This window comes from Myotis yumanensis, unplaced genomic scaffold, assembly GCF_028538775.1.
Source record: "Myotis yumanensis isolate MYYU_CA2020_CCGP unplaced genomic scaffold, mMyoYum1.0.hap1 SCAF_24, whole genome shotgun sequence".
In the NCBI taxonomy this organism is placed as follows: Eukaryota; Metazoa; Chordata; class Mammalia; order Chiroptera; family Vespertilionidae; genus Myotis; species Myotis yumanensis.
This window is the reverse complement of record NW_027223775.1, coordinates 9,362,309-9,386,555: the sequence shown is the minus strand read 5'-3', so window position 1 is coordinate 9,386,555 and position 24,247 is coordinate 9,362,309. Positions and strand designations below refer to the sequence as shown.

At 54.3% G+C, this 24,247-nt stretch overlaps 1 pseudogene; it reads left to right on the top strand.

The window, feature by feature from the left end:
* The first annotated feature begins 1,068 nt into the window (after window positions 1-1,068).
* The window catches only part of LOC139000466 (SNW domain-containing protein 1-like), a 62,456-nt pseudogene continuing 39,277 nt past the window's right edge, over window positions 1,069-24,247 (top strand).

Below are 24,247 nucleotides of genomic sequence, written 5' to 3'. Positions count from 1 at the left end.
GGCGAGTGGTTAGGGGCAATCAGGCAGGCAGGCAGGCAGGTGAGCAGTTAGGAGCCAGTGGTCCCAGATTCCAAGAGGATGCAGGCTGGGCTGAGGGAGCCTCCCCCCACCACCGTGCACAAATTTCATGCACCCAGCCTCTAGTGTATCACAGGTCACCTTCTGAGGCATGACATGGCCACCTGGGCAGGATCGGCCTCTGCCTTTTTCAAAATTCGGCAAAGGCCTGGCCAGCTGGCTCACTGAAGGGTCCTGGGTTCGATTCCCGTCAAGGGCATGTACCTCGGTTGCAGGCTCCGTCCCCAGCCCTCATCCGCACAGGTGTGGGAGGCAGCCGATCGGTGGGTCTCTAGCATGTTGGTGTCTCTCTCTGTGTCTCTCCACCTCCCTCCCAGTATCTCTAAAAACCAATAGGAAAATTAACAAAACAAAAAAAATTTAAAAATTAGAAAAATAAAATTTGGCAAAGACCGTCCGTCCTCGGGAACTCAAACCATGACAGTCACTGTCCATTGATTGATAACACAGTGATTCACTTGTAATCTTGACTCCAGCATTTAATTCAAGACATGTCTTTAAATTTCCAGGGAAGCCCTGGCCAGTTTGGCTCAGTGGATAGAGCGTCAGCCCGAGGAATGAAGGGTCCCGGGTTCGATTCCCGGTCAAGGACACATGCCTGGGTTGCGGGCTCGATCCCCAGTAGGGGGTGTGCAGGAGGCAGCCGATCGATGATTCTCTCTCGTCATTGGTGTTTCTATCTCTCCCTCTCCCTTCCTCTCTGAAATCAATAAAAAAATATATTTTAAAAACATAAAAAATAAATATGTCTTTATTGATTTTTCAGAGAGAGAGGACGAGAGAGGGATGGAGAGATAGCGACATCGGTGAGAGAGAGAATCATCCATCAGCTGCCTCCCGCACGCCCCCTACTGGGGATCGAGCCCGCAACCCGGGCATGTGCCCCGACCGGGAATCGAATCGTAACCTCCTGGTTCATAGGTCGACGCTCAACCACTGAGCCACGCTGGCCGGGCCTGCACGCTCATTTTTGATCAGCTGAGGATAATCATGGCAATTTTAGAACGGGATGATGCCAACAGGAAGTCCCCTTGTCCAATGGGCAGGGTTCCTAGGAACATGGCTGGTGCCGAGCCCGCAATCACCGTGAACCCCATTATTTTGCTGTCGGCGGCCGGCAGCTAGGCCGCAAGGATTGTGTATAACTTGGTTTTCTGAAGAGTCACTCTGTTAACTCTGCCAGCATCCGGAGGTTTCTGTGATGTACATCCCCGCCTGGGAGCAGGGTGTCCGCTGGGCCCTGGGAAGTGGCCACACTCCATCTCCCTCCAGCGCAGCGGTGCTCGACCTGTGGGTCGCGACCCCTTTGGGGGTCGAATGGCCCTTTCACAGCGGTCGCCTCAGACCATCGGAAAACACACATATCATTATATGTTGTTTTTGTGGTGAATCACTATGCTTTCGTGATGTTCTATTTGTAACCATGAAATTGGGGGTCACCACCACATGAGGAACTAACTGTATTTAAGGGTCGAGGCATGAGGAGGTGCTGGAAGCCGGTCCATCCCTGCTGCTTGACACAGTCGCTGCAGGGAAGAAACATCTGCACAGCATATGTTTCAAGGGACCTGGCGTCTATGGCATCCTGTTCTTAATGTGTTTGCTCCCCTTCTTAGCGCTATGTGTTTTCACCAAGGTCACCTATCTGAGAAAGGCTGTTTCCCCAGGCGGGGATTTTTCCCTGAAGTTAGGGAGGGAATAAAACCCCTTAACTAAGTGCCGGGCGGGTAGTTAATCACTTTAACTATGAACAATCACGCTTAAGCTACATAATCTTTACTCCCTGAAATAGAGATAAGAAACCCCCTAACCTTTGGAATAGAAATTGACAGGATTAAAATCAACTGGTATAAATACAGATGTAACAAGACAATAAAACACAGAACCTGGCTAGGCTGCTGATCAACTGAGAGCTGCTCCGTGTGTTTCAAACTGGGAGAACGCGAAGGGTTACACGGTTCCGTTAGACAAGCGCCTGGCTGCCGACGGACGAGGGTTGCAGACGGTCCACGTCCATGAAAATTTTGCTAAGCTGGACGAAGCCCTCTACATCGCTGATCGGAAGGCGCGAGAAGCCGTGGAAGTGCGTGCCCACGTGGAGAGGAAGATGGCTCAGAAAGAGAAAGAGAGACACGAGGAAAAACAGAGAAATGGCCCAGAAAGCGAGGGAGAGACGAGCGGGGATCAAGACCCACGTGGAAAAAAAAGGGGGATATGGAGGCACCACGTGAGAGGGATGAAATCCGGCATGACCGGCGGAAAGAGAGACAGCAGGACCGGAATCTTTCCAGGGCCGAGCCCGACAAGAGGTCGAAACGGGAGAGAAATGAAAACCGAGATATCAGCGAGGCCGTTGCCCTGGGTGTGCCCAATTTCCGGACTTCTGACGAGGTTCAGTATGACCAGAGGCTGTTCGGCCAATCCCAGGGCGTGGACAGCGGATTCGCAGGCGGAGAAGATGAAATTTACCATGTGTTTGATCGAGCCTGGAGAGGCGGCAAAGAGATGGCCCAGAATATTTACAGGCCCGGTAAGAATCGGGATCAGGACATGTATGGTGACGACCTAGAAGCCAGAGTGAAGGCCAACAGGTTCGTTCCCGAGAAGGAGTTTTCTGGCTCCGACCGCAACCATAGTAAAACAAAGACTTGTATTTTTTTTAAATATGTTGTATTGATTTTTTACAGAGAGGAAGGGAGAGAGATAGAGAGTTAGAAACATGGATGAGAGAGAAACATCGATCAGCTGCCTCCTGCACACCCCCTACTGGGGATGTGCCTGCAACCCAGGTCCATGCCCTTGGCTGGATTCGAACCTGGGACCCTTCAGTCCGCAGGCCGACGCTCTATCCACTGAGCCAAACGGTCTCGGCAAGACTTATATTTTTGATATTAAAAGACGGCTAGAACCTGGCTAGGCTGCTGATCAGCTGAACCGCTGCTGTCTCCGTGTCATTCCTTCTTCGCCGACTCCGTCCACACCTTTGGGAACCCCTGGACCTGCTGGGGTTGGACCCCAACGAGGAAGGTTGAGAACCTCTGCTCCAGCGGGTCCATCACACGCCCCGAGGGAGATTTTTGCAAAGGGAGGTCGTTGAAGAGTCTCCCCGAACAACTCAATCCTCTCTCCGTTCAATCTGCAGTCGTTGACCGTGTTCTGTGCGTGTGGCTCCGAATCCGTGATGGGCCGGCTCTTCTCGGCCGAGTCCATAAAAAAAAGGCATTTTGGCTGACGGGGAATAAATCCGGCAGCAAGGATGCCTTAGAGGCCAGCAGGAGAGGCGATCGGAGGCGGCCTGCAAAGATCTGGCCTCGCTGGGAAGGATGCCTGTGCGAGGCCGTCGCCATAAAGATGCCAGACCCTGGCGTCGTGGTAGGTCACTCATTCCGGTGCCTTTAGCGTCTTCTTTGGGCATCATTTTTGCTCCTCGAATAGAACTGTCATGTGTGATTTCTCCGGGGCTCATTAGAAGTTTTTTATTTTTTTTTATTTTTTTTAACCTCGGCAGTCGGCCCCTGGCTTCCTGGGTGATGGTTGTCTGCCCGGCGGGTTGGGTTAACGCAGGGGTTCTCAACCTTCAGGCCCTTTAAATACCGCTCCTCATGCTGTGGGGACCCCCCAACCGTACAGTGATTTTCGTGGCTGCGTCATCGCTGTCGTGTGGCTGCTGTTATGGATCGTCATGGAGATATCTGATCTGCAGGATGGATTTTCATTGGTTACAAATGGAACATCACGAAAGCGTAGTGATCAATCACAAAAACAATATGTGATTATCTGTGTGTTTTCCGACGGTCTTAGGGGACCCCTGTGAGAGGGTCGTTCGACCGCCAAAGGGGTCGCGGCCCACAGGTTGAGAACCGCTGGGCTAACACCTCCTTCGTCTGTCCGTCCGAAACCCCCCTCGTTCTGGAGGTCGGGGGAGGGGCGTTGGCGCGGCGAGCTGGGATTTGGCGTCCGTCCGGGCCTGCGTGCGCCCTCCCTGGGCCTTTCGTGAGTTTATACCGAGGGGTCCGAGCCGCTGTTGCTGTGACTCTATTGAAGTGCAGGGTTCGAGCCCGGCCGGCTGGTGTGGCTCAGTGGTGAGCGTCGGCCTGTGAACCAGGAGGTCAGGGTTTGATTCCTGGTCAAGGGCACATGCCCGGGTTGCAGGCTCGATCCCCAGGAGGAGGCGTGCAGGGGGCAGCCGATCCGTGATCGTCTCTCAGCATGGATGCCTCTCTCTCCTCTCTCTCTCTCTCTCTTTCTCTCTCTCTCCCTTCCTCTCTGAAAGGCACAGCCCAAGACCAGCAGACTGAGAACGTTTTTCCTGACGTTGGAGAACGGGAAAGACGTTAATACGGCAAAATCGACCCTGTGAGTCAGCGGTTAAGAGAATTCACGGGAAGCCCCATCCTGGTCCCAACTTGCTGATTTTTCCGATCGTATTATCAGGGACATTGGCTCTGAATGTTATAATATGAACGTAAGTCCTTGGTGCAAAAAATCACCATATTCTATCCCTTTTTTTTTTTTGGCACCTTCTTCCTTTGGTTTCAAGTGTCATCTCTATGCATATAGAGATCCACACGTTTATGTATTTTCTTTTCTGTTTTTTTTTTAATCCTCACGTGGGGGTATGTTTTTATTGATTTTTTTAAAAATATATTTTATTGATTTTTTTACAGAGAGGAGGGGAGAGGGATAGAGAGTTAGAAACATCGATGAGAGAGAAACATCGATCAGCTGCCTCTTGCACACCCTCCCACTGGGGATGTGCCCGCAACCCAGGTCCATGCCCTTGACCGGAATCGAACCCGGGACCCTTCCGTCCGCAGGCCGACGCTCTATCCACTGAGCCACACCGGTTAGGGCTCTTTATTGATTTTTTTAAGACAGAGAGAGAAACGTCAATGTGAGAGAGACAGAGCAGTTGCCTCCGGCACGCGCCCCACCGGGGCAGGAATCGAACCTGCGACCCGCGTGTGAGCCCTTGACTGGTCATCGAACGCATCACCCTGGGGTGTCAGGGCTGATGCTCTAACCATTGAGCGACACCGGCCAGGGCTCCTTTGTCTTGTTTTCATGTTCTTATTTTTAAAAAAATATTTTTATTGATTTCAGAGGGAGGAAGGGAGAGGGAGAGAGAGAGATTGAAACATCAGTGATGAGAGAGAATCACTGATTGGCTGCCTCCCGTACGCCCCCTACTGGGGGATCAAACCCGGAACCCGGGCATATGCCCTTGACCGGAATCGAACCCGGGGCCCTTCAGTCTGCAGGCGGACGGTCTATCCACTGAGCCACAGCGGCGAGGGCTGTCTTGTTTTGTCAATTGCCCTTAAGTCAGTGGTTCTCAACCTTCCTGAGGCCGCGACCCTTTAATACAGTTCCTCATGTTGTGGGGACCCCCAATTTCATGGTTACAAATTGAACATCATTAAAGCATCGTGATTAATCAAAAAAACAATACGTAATTATATATGTGTTTTCCGATGGTCTTAGGCGACCCCTGTGAAAGGGTCGTTCGACCCCCAAAGGGGTCACGACCCACAGGTTGAGAGCCGCTGTGAAAGGTGTCTGCAGGCCGGACGTCTTGGGCACGGACACCTTTGAATGGCGAAGGCTCACCTCGGTCCCTCCAGGCAAAGGCTGGGGCCCGGGGGTGCGGGGGATGTGGAAAACCTGAGCCATAGGGTGTTGACGTAAAAAAAAAAAAAATTCAAACCTGTAAAGAATTTTGGTGAGTTTATTTGAGCCAAATGGTCGACCATGCCCATTGGTCGAAATCCATTGGGGACGGAGGCGGGAGGTGGGAGGAAGCCATGCGGGGAGGTCCCTGGGATTGGATAGAAAGTGGGATGACGGACACCTGCTTCTTGTACATAAGTGGGTGCAGGATCGATAACAGACAACCATTAACTCAGGCCTTAGCCGGTTTGGCTCAATGGATAGAGCCTCAGCCTTTGGACTCAGGGGTCCCGGGTTCGGTTCCGGTCAAGGGCGTGTGCCTTGGTTGCGGATGTGTGATCGATGTTTCTAACTCTCTATCCCTCTCCCTTCCTCTCTGTAAAAAAATCAATAAAATCCTATATAATAAAAGGCTAATAGGCAAATTGTCCCCTTGGGAGTCCGACCGACCGGGAGTTTGACCACTTGCTCTGACGTTCGCTGATGACCCGGGGGTTGCATGGAACAAAGGAAGTCCCTAGCCGGCAGCTGGGAGGCGCCGATCGGCCCTGATCGCCGACCAGGCAGAGAGATCCTACCGGTGCATGAATTTTGTGCACCAGGCCTCTAGTGTATATATATATGTATGTATATAGATAAATATCTATATATCTATCTATCTATCTCTATCTATATATATATAGATATATAGATAGAGATAGTATTAGATAGATATATAGATAGATATAGATAGATAGATGATAGATAGATAGATAGATAGATAGATAGATAGATAGATAGGTATAGATATATAGATATATATATAGATATATAACTCAGTAACGATGAGGTCATGGGGGGTCCCCGCAGACCGATGCCTGTGCCCTGAGGGGTCCGGAAAAAGGGAAGTTACCTGGACGTTCCAACAAAATATCGTCGTCGATGCAAAAAGACAGACAGGTTCGGTTAAGGTAAGACTGGCCTCATCGGGGGAGATGCCGTCCTGGGACGCGACTGCGCGTCGTAATTGCTTTTGGTTAAAGTGCGAATTCCTGGCCATTCTTTGTGGTTGCTTTATAGGTCTCTGGGTTTGCACAGCCGCCACGCAGGCCTCCGCTGAGCTGGCCAGGTGAGCGCGCGGCCCCTTTCCGTCCGCAGGAGAAACGCCTGGCCTCCCTGGCCAACGCCGCCGAGTGAGCCTGCAGGATGCTGCGAGACTGGTTTGCACGTGTCCTTCTGGGGGAAGATTAAGAGATAAATAAGAGGGAGTTTATTGCCTGGAAAAGGACTTTTTGTCGGCGAGAGATCGATGGATGACTCTTGCGGGGGCTGGAGGCCACGGGCTCCCAACGGGTCTCCGATAAATCCATGCGTTGTAAATGCCGCCGCGCCCGCGGGAAATTAATGGGAGGATGCGCTCGCTCAGGGCAGCTCTGTTTCTGAGTCCTTGTGTGTGAGACACGATCGATCCCCGCTGTCCGGCCGCCGGGCCTGGGGGACGTTGAACACCAAGCCGTCCGCGGCCCAGCGGCTGCTAACACATGACCCTGCTGGTTTGGGTCCCACGTTGGTGGCAGAGATTTTTTAAAAAATCGGCTGTTTTCACCTTGGACGGTTATCGGGAGGCTGGTTCGAATGACTCTGCAACCCGTGCATCGCAGGGCTCCCACCACAAGGGTGGATAACGTTCAAAATGAGGGCAGGCTGGCCCTGGCCAGTTTTGCTCAGTGGTTAGAGCGTTGGGCCGAGGACCGGAGGGTCTCGGGTTCGATTCCTGGTCAAGGGCAGGTGCCTCGGTTGCAGGCTCAATCCCTGGCCCAGGGCTCGGTGGGGAGGCGACCAGTCGATGTGTCCCTCTCGTGTGTCTCTCTCTGTGTCTCATCATGGATGTTTCTATGTCTTGCTCTCCCTTCCTCTCTGAAATCAATCTATACTAATAAAAGGGTAATATGCTAATTAGACCGGACATCCTTCTGAATGTCCTTCTGGACAAAGCCACAATGGCGGGGGCCAAGGCAGAGGCAGTCAGGGGCGATCAGGCTGGCAGGGGAGAGCTGTCAGGGGCGATCAGGCCGGCAGGGGAGGGCAGTTAGGGGCGATCAGGCAGGCAGGGGAGAGCAGTTAGGGGTGATCAGGCCAGCAGGGGAGAGCAGTTAGGGGGATCAGGCCTGCAGGGGAGGGCAGTTAGGGGTGATCAGGCTGGCAGGGGAGAGCAGTTAGGGGCGATCAGGCAGGCAGGGGAGAGCAGTTAGGGGCGATCAGGCCGGCAGGGGGGAGCAGTTAGGGGCAATCAAGCCTGCAGGGGAGAGCAGTTAGGGGCGATCAGGCCGGCAGGGGAGAGCAGTCAGGGGCAATCAGGCCAGCAGGGGAGAGCAGTTAGGGGCGATCAGGCCAGCAGGGGAGAGCAGTTAGGGGCGATCAGGCCTGCAGGGGAGAGCAGTTAGGGGCGATCAGGCCGGCAGGGGAGAGCAGTTAGGGGCGATCAGGCCGGCAGGGGAGAGCAGTTAGGGGTGATCAGGCCGGCAGGGGAGGGCAGTTAGGGGTGATCAGGCCAGCAGGGGAGAGCAGTTAGGGAGATCAGGCCGGCAGGGGAGAGCAGTTAGGGGCGATCAGGCCGGCAGGGGAGAGCAGTTAGGGGTGATCAGGCCGGCAGGGGAGGGCAGTTAGGGGTGATCAGGCCAGCAGGGGAGAGCAGTTAGGGGAGATCAGGCCGGCAGGGGAGGGCAGTTAGGGGTGATCAGGCCAGCAGGGGAGAGCAGTTAGGGGGATCAGGCCGGCAGGGGAGAGCAGTCAGGGGCGATCAGGCCAGCAGGGGAGAGCGGTTAGGGGCATTAAGGCTGTAAGGGGAGAGTGGTTGGGGGCAATCAGGCTGGCAGCAGGTAGCAGTTAGGGGCGATCAGGCTGGCAGGCAGGCAGATGAGTGGTTAGGAGCCAGCGGGCCTAAACCAGCATTCGGACATCCCCCAAGGGGTCCCGATTGGAGAGGGTGCAGGCCGGGCTGAGGGCCCCGCCCCCATGCACAAATTTTGTGCACCGGGTCTCTAGTACAGTGATGCCGAACCTATGACAGGCGTGTCAGAGGTGACACGCGAACTCACTTTTTTGGTTGATTTTTCTTTGTTCAATGGCATTTAAATATATAAAATAAACATCCAAAATATACGTCTTGGTTTTACAATGGTTGCAAATATCAAAACATTTCTCTAGGTGACACGGCACCAGAGTGAAGTTAGGGTTTTTCAAAATGCTGACTCGCCGAGCTCAAAAGGTTCGCCGTCACTGCTCTAGTAAGAATGTATTTTTATAAAAGACGTGAGTGCAGGAAGGTGTTATTCCTGAAAAGCCATCAAAATATCATTAGGAAGTTGGCAGAGGGGAAGTCTCATCACTGGCTTTGTTGGAAACTGCAGCTGTGCTCTGCTTGTGGTGTAATGGCCTAAAGCGAGAGAGAGAGAGAGAGAGAGACAGAGAGAGAGAGAGAGAGAGAGATTTCACCGTGGGAAACCACACAGCGGGAAGGAGGGAGGTGTCGCGGTGGACAAGACACGGGAAGAGATTCCCCGACCTGGATGGGTTAATTCTCCCCAATATTCTATTCTCATTGGATCCTGAACACCTGCCACTGGCGATTGAAAGGAAACAGTGGGCCCGGCCGGCGTGGCTCGGTAGTTGAGGGTCGACCTATGAACCAGGGGGTCCGGGTTCGAATCCCGGTCGAGGGCACATGCCCGGGTTGCGGGCTCGATCCCCAGCAGGGGGCGTGCAGGAGGCGGCCGGTCCATGGTTCTCTCTCATCATGGATATTTCTCTCTCTCCCTCTCCCTTCCTCTCTGAAATCAATAAAAATATTTTTTTTAAAAAAAATTACTTTGACCCAAACTACGGATTCATTTGTGACTCCTCCCTCTCTCTCTCTCTCTCTCATGAGCTGCACCCTCCGTGTGCGTCTGTGAGTGGGAGGAAGTCACAGAACAGGAAATTGAGGTTCACCCTGGAGGAGAGGGCCCTGGCACCGACCACAACACCGGACCCCTAACACATCCGTGTGTCCGGCCGTGAAGTCTTCGCTGACGTCGTCTCCCACCTCTGGGTGCCTGTGGGTGATTGGGGCCTGGAGGGGACCTCGCTCCATTGTGAGCAGGAGGTGATGTCATACATACAATAGGCCAGCGTGTTGCCAGGCTACACGCCAAAGGGTCAAAGGTGGTGGAGCATGAAGAATATAGGGGCGATCAGGCCTGCAGGGGAGAGCGGTTAGGGGCGGTCAGGCTGGCAGGGGGGAGCAGTTAGGGGCGATCAGGCCGGCAGGGGAGAGCAGTTAGGAGCGATCAGGCTGGCAGAAGATAGTGGTTAGGGGTGATCAGGCCGGCAGGGGAGAGTGGTTAAGGGGGATCAGGCCTGCAGAAGAGAGTGGTTAGGGGCGATCAGGCCGGCAGGGGAGAGCGGTTAGGGGCGATCAGGCCTGCAGGAGAGAGTGGTTAGGGGCGATCAGGCCTGCAGGAGAGAGTGGTTAGGGGCGATCAGGCTGGCAGGAGAGAGTGGTTAGGGGCAATAAGGCCGGCAGGAGAGAGTGGTTAGGGGGGATCAGGCCTGCAGGGGAGAGCGGTTAGGGGCGATCAGGCCTGCAGGAGAGAGTGGTTAGGGGCGATCAGGCCGGCAGGGGAGCAGTTAGGGGCGATCGGGCCAGCAGGGGAGAGTGGTTAGGGGCAATCAGGCCTGCAGGAGAGAGTGGTTAGGGGCGATCAGGCTGGCAGGAGAGAGTGGTTAGGGGCGATCAGGCTGGCAGGAGAGAGTGGTTAGGGGTGATCAGGCCGGCAGGGGAGAGTGGTTAAGGGGGATCAGGCCTGCAGAAGAGAGTGGTTAGGGGCGATCAGGCCGGCAGGGGAGCAGTTAGGGGCGATCAGGCCAGCAGGGGAGAGTGGTTAGGGGCAATCAGGCCTGCAGGGGAGAGCGGTTAGGGGTGATCAGGCCAGCAGGGGAAAGTGGTTAGGGGCAATCAGGCCTGAAGGGGAGAGGGGTTAGGGGTGATCAGGCTGGCAGGGGAGAGCAGTGGGGAGAGCGGTTAGGGGCGATCAGGCCTGCAGGGGAGAGGGGTTAGGGGTGATCAGGCTGGCAGGGGAGAGCAGTTAGGGGCGATCAGGCCTGCAAGGGAGAGCGGTTAGGGGCGATCAGGCCTGCAGGGGAGAGCGGTTAGGGGCGATCAGGCCTGCAGGGGAGAGCGGTTAGGGGCGATCAGGCCTGCAGGGGAGAGCGGTTAGGGGCAGTCAGACTCGCCACGATCCCTGAAGACACATCACTCCAAACGAGAGAGACACCCAACGCCGTTTCGACCAGCACCAGTGAATAGAGCAGAGTGTGCCCTGGCCTGTGTGGCTCAGTGGATAGCGCGTCGGCCTGCAGACTGAAGGGTCCCGGGTTCGATTCTCGGCAAGGGCATGTGCCCGGGTTGCAGGCACTTCCCGGGCCCGGGCCCTGGTCGGGGCGCGTGCAGGAGGCAACTGATCAATGTGTTTCTCTCTCTTTCCCTCTCTCTTATGAGCTACCATCCTCCGTGGTGGTAACAGAAATATATATTTTTAAAATATATTTATATTGATTTCAGAGAGCAAGGGAGAGAGGGAGAGAGAAAAACATCCATGATGAGAGAGAATCATATACCTGCTGCCTTCTGCACGCCCCCAAATGGGGATCGAGCCTGCAACCCGGGCATGTGCCCTGACCGGGAATCGAACCCGGGACCTCTTGGTCCATGGAGGGAGACTCCCTCCCTCTCTTTCTGGGTTGTTGTTTTTTTTTTTTTAGGTCTTTTCTTTCTGGAGAGAGCAGTCGGGGAACATTCGTTCTCTCTCCCTGTAATTTTCTTGTTCTCTAATAAAGCCAACAGCAAGAGAGCAATTAGTGGCCCATTAATTTTTAACCTCCCTTCCTGCACATTTCCAAGTGCAGTTGTGCTGCTGTTGTTGTGTTTTTAACCCAAAGTCTAAATATTTGGCCTGTGTCTCTCGTCTCTGGGAAGTCCCGGCTCCTGGTGTCTCTCGCCTGGATCATCACCAAAGCTTCATGACAGAACAAAGAGATGAATGGGGGGGGGGAGGTGTCGGGGTGCCCCCAGGGCACCTCATTAGTGTGGGAGACAGACCTGTTGGGTGTGTTCCTACGTATCCACTGTCTGGGTCTGCCATCTGCACAGACCCGGAACAGGAGGCGTTCATGCACACGCATGATTCTCCCGCGTGCCAGCGATTCGTCCAGCTTTGCAAGCACTGTTTCTGCAGGGTCCCGGGTTCGATTCCCATCCAGGGCACATGCCCAGGTTGTGGGCTTAATCCCCAGCAGGGGGCGTGCAGGAGGCAGCCGGTCCAGGATTCTCTCTCATCATGGATGTTTTTCTCCCTCTCCCTCTCCCTTCTTCTCTCTGAAATCAATAAAACATGTTTTTTTTAAAAAAAATATTTGACATTCGCCCTAACCAGTTTTGCTCAGTGGACAGAGCATCAGCCTGTGGCCTGAAGGGTCCCGGGTTCGATTCCGGGCAAGGGCATGTACCTGGGTTGCGGGCACATCCCCAGTAGGGGGCGTGCAGGAGGCAGCTGATCTGTGTTTCTCTCTCATCGATATTTCCAACTCTCTATCCCTCTCCCTTCCTCTCTGTAAAAAATCAATATATTTTAAAAAATATATTTGACGTTCAAGGTGACTTATTTTTGCCAACATGATCAAAGCCATCGTGATCTGAAATCAAGCAGGCTGATTCTCGGACCGTTCGCATTCTGTCCGGGGAGGGAACATGTTCTGAAGGTTGCACACGTGTGGCATGTTCTGAAGGTTGCACACGCCTCTGCCTGCTTCCATCTCCGTGGCTGGCCGTGTTCTGGCCTCAGCGGGATCCCCTGTGTGCGTGTTCTTTCCTGGTGGACACGGAAGGGCCCCTGCTCAGGGCTCAAGGACATGGGACTGTCGATGCCAAGGGCGCTGAGCCATGGCGAGGAGGCCGGGTAAACTGGACACAGGCCCAGGGCCCCGCGGTTCTCGGGGTGGATTAGCCCGTCGTGTCCACGCCGGACGGAGAGCACTGTGAGCGCGAAGGATTGGCAAGGGCCGTCCGTGGTCAAGGGCTCCAGAGACGGGAGGGGGCTGAACCCATGGCCGGGGCCGGGGCCCACACGCTAATGTGGGTGCGAAGTGGGAGAGGACGGAACAGCAGGTCACGAGGTTCCCCAGGAGTCGGGGCCCAGGGAGAGCTCCTATATAAAGGCAGGGAGGGTGGGTGGGTGGGAAGAGATCTATCGAAGAATGTGTGTGCGTCTATGTGTGATCCATGGACACGGACAATTGGGGGGGTGGAGGCCTGGGGTGGGGGTGAGAGGGGCCCATGCGGGGGTTGGGGGTCAGCGAGGTTCTCTCAGCCTCATCATCTGATGCCCAGTGGAAGGCTCATCCTTGTTCTTACAGGGTCTCGTCCTTGGAATTTGAATGCGAGCTGGGCCAGGGCGGCTCAGTGGTGAGCGTCGACCTAGGAGCCAGGAGGTCCCGGGTTCGATTCCCGGTCAAGGGCACATACCCGGGTTGTGGGCTCCACCCCAGTAGGGGGCGGGCAGGAGGCGGCCAATGCATGATTCTCTCTCATCACGGATGTTTCTATCTCTCTCCCTCTCCCTTGCTGTCTGACATCAAAAAATATATATATTTATGTTAAGAAGAAAGGAAGAAAGTATAATGGAGAGGCCTGTGAAGTCCCCCTAGCCCCGTGGTCGGCAAACCGCGGCTCGAGAGCCACTTGCGGCTCTTGGGCCCCTTGAGTGTGGCTCTTCCACAAAATGCCGCATACAGTGCGATTGAAACTTTGTGGCCCGTGCGCAGAAGTCGGTATTTTGTGGAAGAGCCACACTCAAGGGGCCAAAGAGCCGCATGTGGCTCGCGAGCCGCGGTTTGCCGACCACTGAGTTAGTGCACCTGTACCAGCCAACCATATGACTCCCTTGCCAGGGGAGACTGTGTCCATGGTGCTGAAATTCATTTTTTTAACTAGAGGCCTGGTGCACGAAATTTGTGCACTCGGGTGGGGGGGTGGTCTCAGCCCGGCCTGAGCCTGCTCGCAGGCCCGGAGCCCTGGGGGATGTCCAACTGATGGCTTAGTGCTCCCCAGCCGTGAGCCGGCTTGTGGCTGAGCAGCGCTCGCCCTGTGGGAGCGCACTGACCACAAGGAGGCAGCTCATGCATCGAGCGTCTGCCCCCTGGTGGTCAGTGCACGTCATAGCGACCGGTTGTTCCGCCTTTTGGTTGATTTGCATATTGGCCTTTTATAATGTAGGATATTGTTGAACGTATGACATGTCTCCTTCCCCGCCATGACCCCTTCTAGCCGCCGCTGCCCCCCACCCCAGGCCCTCACCCCCCTATTGTCTGTATCCATGGGTGATGCATACGTGCATACAAGTCCTTTGGTTGATCTCTCCCCACGCACCCACCCTCCCCGGCTTTCCTCTGAGGTTGGACGGTCTGTTCACATATCTACGTCTGTGGGCCTATTTTTGTCCATCAGTTTATGTTGTTCGTTAGGTCCCACAAATGAGTGAAGTCATGGGACACGCGTCTTTCTCCAACTGCCTGATTTCGCTCAGCATCCTGCTGTCCAGGTCCCTCCGTGTGGCTGCACCTGGTAAGAGATCCTCCTTTTTCAGGGCTGCGTAGTATTCCACGGTGTCGATGGACCACAGCTCTGTAATCCACTCATGTGCTGGTGGGCACGTAGGCTGTTCCGACCCATAATGCTCTCTCATCGTTAATGTTTCTCTCTCTCTCTCTCTCTCCCTCCCCCTTCCTCTCTGAAATCAATAAAAATATATTTAAAAAGAAAGAAAGAAAGAAAAACAATACTCCAAGCAATTCTTAACAAAGCGTAGGTGAATTGGCCCTGGCCGGTGTTGCTCAGTGGATAGAGCATCGGCCTGGCCACCCAAAAGGTCCTGGGTTCGATTCCAGTCCAGGGCATGTACCTCGGTTGCAGGCTCCTCCCTGGGCGGGGCCCTGGGCGGGGCTCGTGCAGGAGGTAACCTGTCGATGTGTTTCTCTCACATCGATGTTTCTCTCTGTCTCTCCCTCTCTCTTCTATTCTCCCTAAGAATCGACAAAGTATCCTTGGGTGGGGGTCACTCTGTAAGGTGTATGAATGTCTGTCCACTCAGCTACACTCCTGAGGCAAATATCATGGTGAAAGGCAACTGTCATTGAAAAAAAAAAAGAGGGGGAGGGGTGGGAGGAGGGAGTCTGAACCCGTTTTATTTGATCCTAATAGAGGCCAGAATTCGTGCACCAGCGGGGTCCCTGGTCCTGGCCTGCGGGATCCGGGCGAAACCAGCTCTCCGACATCCCCCGGGGGGTCCCGGATTGCGAGAGGGTGCAGATTACGCTGAGGGACCCCACTGGTGCACCATCGGGGCCGGGGAGGGACCCAGGAGGGCTCCAGGGCGTGTCCAGCCTGTCTCGCCCACGCTCGATTGGCTGGACCCCAGAAGCAAGCTAACCTACTGGTTGGAGAGTCTGCCCCCTAGTGGTCAGTGCACATCATAGCAACTGGTCGACTGGTCGACTCTCTGCCCCCTGGTGGTCATTATGCGTCATAGCAACTGGTTGACAGGTCGACTGTCTGCCCCCTGGTGGTCATTACGCGTCATAGCGACTGATTGACTGTCTGACCCCTGGTGGTCAGTGCACGTCATAGCGAGCGGTTGAGCGGCCTTAGCATATCGTTAGCATATTACGCTTTGATTGGTTGATCGGACGACCGGATGGCGGGACACTTAGCATATGAGGCTTTTATTCTATAGGGAAATGAAGTCGGTATTTTAAACCCTACATGATACTTTTCTGAGACCTCCCGCCGGTACCTTGCGCATTTCTTATTCAGGCGAATTCTCTGAAGATCGCGTCGATCTTGTAGCAATTGCTTGTACGCCGTCTCCCTCTTGTCGGGGTAACAAAGGTTGTTTCCCATTGGACAGCAGCTGGGTCTGATTTGGACGTGTTTCTTCTCCCTCCTAATTGCCTACGTGTGTGTGTGTGTGTGTGTGTGTGTGCGCGCGCGCGCCTGTGGTCCCCAGAAATAGAAGCAGACGGGATTTCTACATTCAAATGAAAGCGCCCACGTGTGGCCGCCCAGGAATAGCGCATCTCTTTGTTTTTTAATATATTTTTATTGATTTCGGTGAGGAAGGGAGAGGGACAGAGGGGGGGGGAAACATCCATGATCAGAGAGAATCACGGATCGGCTGCCTCCTGCACGCCCCCTGCTGGCGATCGAGCCCTCAACCCGGGCATGTGCCCTTGACCAGGAATCGAACCCGGGACCCTTGAGTCCACAGGTTGAAGCTCAACCACTGAGCCACACCGGCTGGGCAAGAAACGCGTTCTTCATGTTTAAGAGAATTGTCCATCCTAAAGGTCCTGCAGATAATGTCCTCCCCATGTTTCTAATTTAAACAAAACCGGATTTAGCACCTGAGTTCACTCCAACTTGGTACGAGGGTCACGGGCAGCCGGAGGGACAGGATCCTCTTCTTGCTTCTCTGCTCTGAGGATCTTTGTTTGATGTCTTGGGAGAGTGGGGAGAGCGTTTGGGGTGCGGAACGGATTTCTTTTTCTCTGCCTCCTGGGGAAAAACAGATGACACTTAGGTCTTCGGTTCCACGGCATTGCTAATTCTGCCTGGGAATCAGGGAAAAAAAAGACATGATTGGGACTCAGCGTGCACGCTTTTGATAAACCCCCTCTCTCGGCACCTCCCTGGCTGGGTTTGTCAACGTGAAATACTTTGGGACTAGAACCGGCTATATTTCTTGGCTGCTTCGTCTAAAAAATGGGGTACATTGCCTTGAAATAGGATATTCACGTTTTGAAGTCATGATGCTTGAAAACAGCGCATTTCACCCAAAATGCAAGAGGTTGAGGGCGAGAGATGAGGCACTTGCGTGGACATCCTTGTTTCTCAAATAATGTTGGGGTGTGTTTTGTTTTTTTTTGAAGGGGGGTTTGTTTGCTTTTTAATATATTTTTATTGATTTCAGAGAGGAAGGGAGAGGGAGAGCGAGAGAGAAACATCCATGATAAGGCCCCTGGTGGTCAGTGCGTGTCATAGCGACCGGTTGACTGGTCCTAAGGGTCGTTTAGGCTTTTATATAGATAGATAGATATGTATTTTTTATTGATTTCAGAGAGGAAAGGAGAGATAGAAACATCCATGATGAGGCCCTGGTGTTCAGTATGCGTCATAGCGACCGGTTGACTGGTCATAACGGTTGTTTAGGCTTTCATATATATATATAATATAATAGATATGTATTTTTTATTGATTTCAGAAAGAAAAGGAGAGATAGAAACATCCATGATGAGGCCCCTGGTGATCAGTGCGCGTCATAGCGACTGGTCGACTGGTCATAACGGTTGCTTAGGCTTTTATATATATAGGTACGTATTTTTTTATTGATTTCAGAAAGGAAGGGAGAGAGAGATAGAAGCATCAATGATGAGAGAGAATCATCGATTGGCTGCCTCCTTGATTAGGGATCAAGCCTGCAACCCAGGCACATGCCCTGACGGAGAATCGGTTGACGCTCAACCACTGAGCCAAGCCAGTGGGGAGTCCTTGCTTTTTATCACTTTGATCGGGGGGTGGAAGGAGGAACATCTGTAATATGCTCACCAATATTGATATTTTTTAAAAAAACCATCATGCTGTTGCTTTAAATATCTCCCAATTTTACTCATCAATGATGCCTCCCTAAAACGGAAGGAAATACGTAGGTTGGGCTGGTGTTGGCCGGGCCTAGAACTGGAACATTTGGTTTGCCTCCGCGTCTCACTATCAACAGTGATTTTTTTTTCCCCCTTTTGGCATCAACAGAGAGGAGTCGCTTAACTTGAGCATTGATTTTCCAACTTGAAAAGGAGAGCGAAATGACAGCCTCGCTCCGGGGGAAAGCCGGCCAGAGGCGAGCCCGGCGCTGGCCGACGGCCCGCCCGCCCTTCGCCGAGCGTTCATTTCGAAGGCGCGGGTGTCAGGCAGGGTGTCCCTGGGGCCTAGCAGCCACTTTCCGGCATCGATTTATTTGCTTCCCTCCTTCCTGGGGGCGGCATAGAACATGACTTCTCCCTGGATAGTCGCTCTCCGGCACTTAATAGCCAATAAGAGGCTCCTTTTTGAAGCAAAAATATCTCAGTGTCTTGGCAGAGCTGTCCTTACAAGGACTGGCTGTCTGGGTTGAATGCATGTTGTTAGGAGTTGAGTGTCGATGGGGTGGGGTTGGGAGCCCACTGAAGTCGAGTGTTGGGTATTGGGCCTCGGTGGACAATGTTCTAATGAGCACGTAGGTGATAGGGGAGGAACAGACTCGATCGGAGAGCTGGAAATTAGCACAGGGAACGCTATGACGTGCACTGACCACCAGGGGGCAGACGGTCGACATATCGACCAGTCGCTATGACGTTCAGTGACCACCAGGGGGCAGTCGAAAAGTCGCTATGACGTGCAGTGACCACCAGGGGGCAGTCAGTCAACCAGTCGCTATGACGTGCAGTGACCACCAGGGGGCAGTCAGTCAACCAGTCGCTATGACGTGCAGTGACCACCAGGGGGCAGACAGTCAACCAGTCGCTATGACGTGCAGTGACCACCAGGGGGCAGACAGTCAACCAGTCGCTACGACGTGCAGTGACCACCAGGGGGCAGACAGTCAACCAGTTGCTATGACGTGCAGTGACCACCAGGGTGCAGGCAGCCAACCGGTCGCTATGACGTGCAGTGACCACCAGGGGGCAGACTCTCCAAACAGTAGATTAGCATGCAGCTGGGGTCCAGCCTATCGGGTGTGAGCAAAACAGGCCAGACATGCCCTGGAGCCCTCCTGTAGTCCCTCCCCAACCCTGATCGTGCACCGGTGAGGTCCCCCGGCCTGGCCTGTGCCCTGTCACAATCCAAGACCCCTCGAGGGATGTCGAGAGCCGGTTTCAGCCCAATCCCACAGGCCAGGCCGAGGGGCCCCACAGGTGCACGAATTCGTGCACCGGGCCTCTGGTAATTTATATTTAAAAGAGAAGAAGGAAAGTTAAGTTGGTCGAGTTCTTGTGTTGCTGGGGATCAGATGGAAGGCTGGGGGTTGAGTCTGAGGCCTTCGACCACTCAGACATGTGATCCACTACGATGGGATATGCAGGGCGTAAATCGAACACAGAACCCGTCCGTCAACATGGGGACGCAGCCCCTTGAGGCACAGAATACCATCTGCAATGCTAACGCTCGACGTTAATTTGGATGCGGTGAAAAACGGGCACCAGAAATTATCTCCTTGCCAACAAACCGTCCCATTTCTGTGTCGTAAAACACGCCCGGGGCCGTAAATACACACGGCAAATTAGAAAAAAAAATTTTTGGCCTTAATGTATTCCCTCCAGTTGGCGCCCCCATCCCCCTCCGCCATTTCTCTCTTCGTATTAGCTTGATGGTTTATTTATAAAGCAGAACGCCGTCCCCTGAATGGATGAACCCGTATAGCGGTAAATCGGTAAACTGTCACCGAGGCTCTGAGCTAATGTGGTCGGGATCCGTGAGAACTGAAGGGTCCTAGGTGTCCCCCGAGAGCAGGTTCAGGGGGTCGCATCGGCTACGTCAAGGCCTGCACCCCTGAATCAGGAATGCTCCCCGGTTTGTGAGCCTCGCGAGGCACAAATATGTGCCCGCTCCCCGCACGGCCCAATTACAAATAGGTAATTGGTTTGGCCCTGGTCTGCTCTTTCCATATCGCCCGTGGCAACATCGCATATAAATCCAGCGGCTTCTGACTTCCTTTATTTATACATTTTTCATTAGTTTGGCTCCTCCTGTGTTTGGGTTTTTTTTCCTCCTTAGCTGCAGAGCACATAAAATCCTGTAAGTATAATTTATCCCCTAAAATACACTCTGTTTTCCTTCCACCGGGGACGGTGGCCCCATGGGAAGTGCTCTCGCCTTCATGGAGAGAAACTGTCCCTGTAAAAGGTAGGTCTGGGCCTTGGGGAAGAACTCCGAGTGCTGCCCCACAGAGCAAAGTGTTGGCCCCCCAACGGACAGATCGCAAAGCCGCGGAGGTGAGTAGACGTTACAATTAAGGGAAGAAGAAATTGCAAACGTTTAGGGGGGAACACATAACATTTTGCCAATGCTCGAGCTATTTCTAACTAAATAGTATTCTCTCTGCCTTAATCTAGATATATAAAAGCCTAATATGCTAGGTGTCCGACCGTCCATTCGACCGTCCGACCGGTTGCTATGACGTGCACTGGCCACCAGGGGGCAGACGCTCCGACCGGTAGGTTAGCTTGCTGCTGGGGTCAGGCCGATAGGGACTGGACTTGCCCTGGAGCCCTCCCCAGGCCCGATGGTGCACCGGTGGGGTCCCCCGGCCTGGTCTGAGCCCTCTCGCAATCCAGGACCCCTCAGGGGATGTCGGAGAATGGGTTTTGGCCCAATTCCCACAGGCCAGGCCGAGGGACCCCACTGGTGCACGAATCAGGCCTCCGTAGTTTAATGATTGTCAAGCTAATGCGCTCTCTCTCTCTCTCTCTCTCTCTCTCATCTTCTCACCCTTCCCCCCCCCCCCACCTTAAGTTAGCTAGCATCCCTTTCTGTCACCAGGATTAATAACTCAATCCACATCATAGCTACCTTCAACGTGTCACACACGGTGAGTTGGGTGACTAGGAATGACTTCTGATTGATTGTTCCTGGTGGTTGAACACTCTGGAGTATTGTTATTTTTATGAAACTGGTGTTTACTATAGGAACTAGTGGCCCGGTACACGGATTCATGCACATTGAAAGGAAATGAATTAAAAGAAATATTTTAGTATCACTCTTCGTCCTTTCTCTATCATAGAAGTGTCAGAGATGAAAGAAAATTAGCAAAATGTATATGAAAATAATATATAAATTGATTAATTAATAAACAATAACAACATGATATAATAACAATAACCCCGGGAGTTTGGCCGACCAGGAGGGACTACGGGAGGGCTCCAGGGCATGTCCGGCCCGTCTAGCCCAGTCCCCATCGGCCAGACCCCAGCACAAGCTAACCTACCAGTCGAAATGTCTGCCCCCTGGTGGTCAGTGCATGTCATAGCAACTGGTTGACCGGCCGACTTTCTGCCCCCTGGTGGTCATTGCACGTCATAGTGACTGGTTGAATTGTCAGACACTTACCATATTAGGCTTTTATATGTATAGATTAGTGGCCCAGTGCACGAAATTCGTGCACAAGGGGCGGGGGGGGGTGTCCCTCAGCCCAGCCTGCACCCTCTCCAATCTGGGACCCCTCGGGGGATGTCTGATTGCTGGTTTAGGCCCAGTCCCTTTCACAATCTGGGACAGCTGGCTTCTAACCACTCACCTGACTGCCTGCCGGCCTGCTCGCCCCCAACTTCCCCCCCCTTGCTGGCCTGCTCACCCCCAACTACCCCTCCTGCCAGCCTGCTCACCCCTAACTGGCTCCTCCTGCCAGCCTGCTTGCCCCCAACTGCCCCCTCTCCGCCCGCCTGCTCACCCCCAACTGCCCTCCCCTCCTGGCCTGATCGCCCCTAACCGCCTCTGCCTCAGCCCCGCCACCATGGCTTTGTCCAGAAGGACTCCCGGACGGTCTCCCGGTCTAATTAGCATATTGCCTTTTTATTAGTACAGATTGTAGGCACAGCTGCAAATGTTCCAAACAAGAATCAGGACGCCTTTACGGATGGAGATTCTTCCACCCAGTGACCCCGAATAGCAGACGCCATGGCGATGTCTTTGCTGTTTCATATGCGAAGCAGCTGGCATGTGGACACAGCGACCTCGCCTCCCAGGATTGCGGGGGGCGGGGCTGGGCGCTCCGTGGGGGACGGAATAATGGACATTTCATTGGCAGGAGAGAGAGGAATGATTGAAGGGCAAATGCGCTGCGACATGTTGCAAATGAGGCCTCCGTGACCTGGACCAGAATGGACAGGGCCGTCCCAGCTGCTCACGACTGAATCTGAAGGGGCTCCCCCCGCCCCCCCCGCCGGCGGGCATCGATCATCCATCACCGTGTCCAGAATTCAGACACGATACGGATGATTGATTAAGCTTGCACCTGGGCCCAGGCAACGGGTTCCTATGCGGACGCACGGGGCGACGGCTACGTCGATGGAATGGATGGATCCCCAGGGCCCGGGTTCATCTCGGGGTGTCGCCCCGGACGTCCTGATTTGGGAGATGTTGACGGGGAGGTGTGGACGCCAGGCGAGTCCGGGTGAGCGATCGCCCTTCGGGGTCATGCTGTGTGTCTGGGGCGAAGCAGCAGCCCTGTTTTTGAGGAATGAGGTCATGATTACCCCTGGAAACGCCGCCGGACTCGCTGTCAGCGCATCCTTGGTGATGGATGAGCAGGCTTCCCGTTGCAGAACGGGGTTGAAAGCTGAGAGAACAGGCAGGTGAGATGTTTAAATGGCTCTTGTCGTGCATGGACTACGCCGGGGTCATGTCCAGGAGGTCACCGTCAAAGGGTCATTAAAGAATCGTTTGAGCCCCGTCCGCGTGGCTCAGGGGTTGAGCATTGACCTGTGAACCAGGAGGTCACCGTCCGATGGTTTGATGCCCGGGTTTGGGGCTCCATCCCCAGTAGGGGGCGTGCGGGAGGCAGCCGATCCATAATTCTCTCTCATCATTGATCTCTCTAGCTCTCTCTCTCTCTCTTTCTCTCTCTCCCCTTCTCCCTTCCTCTCTGAAATCAATATTGTCAGCTGTGCTGCTATGAACGTAGGATTCTTTCCGATGGGTGTTTTGGGTTTCTTCAGATATCTATATATATAAAAGCCTAAGCTACTGTTATGACCACCGGCTGGTCGCTATGAAACACACTGGCCACCAGGGGGCATACGCTCAATGCAGGAGCTGCCCCCTGGTGGTCAGTGCGCTCCCACCTCCCATGGTCCTTCCCCCTGCCCCCCACCCCCCGTGGCCAGCCGTGGTGCTTCCCACCCCCGGCTGGCCAGCCCCATTCAGCCCTGATTGCTGGCCAGGCCGAGGGACCCTACTCCCTGTGCACAAATTCGTGCACCAGGCCTCCAGTATTCCCAGAAAAGGGGTCCCTGGGTCCAGTGGCAGTTCCCTTTGTAATTTGTTGAGGAAACGCCCTGCTGGTCTCCACGGTGGCTGCCCCCGTCTGCACTCCCACCAGCAGTGCCCGCGGGATCCCCTCTCTCCACGTTTTAACCACTTACAACTTCCGATCGTTTACACATCCACGCTCCCCGCATCTGACCGCAAAGGGAGAAGGGGACCGAGATCCGGATTGGGGTGATGAACACGCGCCCCCCCCCCGCCTTTGTCGCTCCTCGACCCTCAACGCCACGAGACGGGCAGTTCTGCGTTCCGTTTCCTGCGGGTCGATGCTGGCAGCCCCTAAATTACTGAGTCCCCCCCTTTCTCCCCGCGCTGGGATTAGTATCTCTGTTGTACCCTCCCGGCCTGTTGTGTCAGCGCGAGGAAGGTGTCATCCGTCGGACCCTTGGGATTGTAGGATCGGGGATCCGACCGCAGTTTAAATTTGCGTGAGGGGCCCCAGCTGGTGTGGCTCAGTGGGTAGAGCGTCAGCCCGTGGTCTGAAGGGTCCTGGGTTCGATTCCCGGTCAAGGGCACATGCCCAGGTTGTGGGCTCAACCCCCATTGTGGGGTGTGCAGGAGGCAGCCGGCCCGTGATTCTCTCTCATCGTGGATGTTTCTGTCTCTCTGTCCCTTCCTCTCTGACATCAATAAAAAAATCTATATATATATAAAAAGCCAGTGACCAGAACGCCGTAATGACCAGAATGACCGGTTGCTGTGACGCCCACTACGACCGGCTAACCCGCCTGATCAGGGGTGGGGCGGCCAGCCAATCCTCTGAGGCCTCACCCCTGACTACCTCCCCACCCCAATCAGGGGAGGGACTGGCCAGCCAACCTCCCCGGGCCCCTCCCCACCGCCAGCCTCGCCCGCAGTCGGCCCTCCCACCCCCGAATTCGTGCACCGGGCCTCTAGTATATTTATAAAAAACAAATACGTGAATCACGTTGCCCGAGGGGAGGGGCCACTGGCAGGAGAGCTCAGCAGACGGCCAGGCCCGCCCCCCCATGAGCAGGTGGGAAACCGGGGCTGCGGTAGAGCCGGCGCCAAGCCCCGGGCAGCCAGCCCCACAGCAGAATTGGCTCATTTTCACAAGCGAATTGCAGACGCGCTGGGTCTGCCAACGCCTGCAGAGAGGATCTCGCCTGCTCTGCCCCCCGTGGTGCTGTCTGAATACGGTTCAGGTTTCTGTTCCTGGAAGGCGAACAGAAGGCCATCCCTGCCACCGTGGTTGGTTGGAGACGTGTCCCCGTGGACGGCCTGGACGCCCAGGCCCCTGGCAGCCTGGCCTGGCGCTGAGGACATGCAGCCCGTGCCTCTGATCTTAAAAGAAGGAATCAATTATCTCGATGTCTTTGTAGGGTTCTGCCG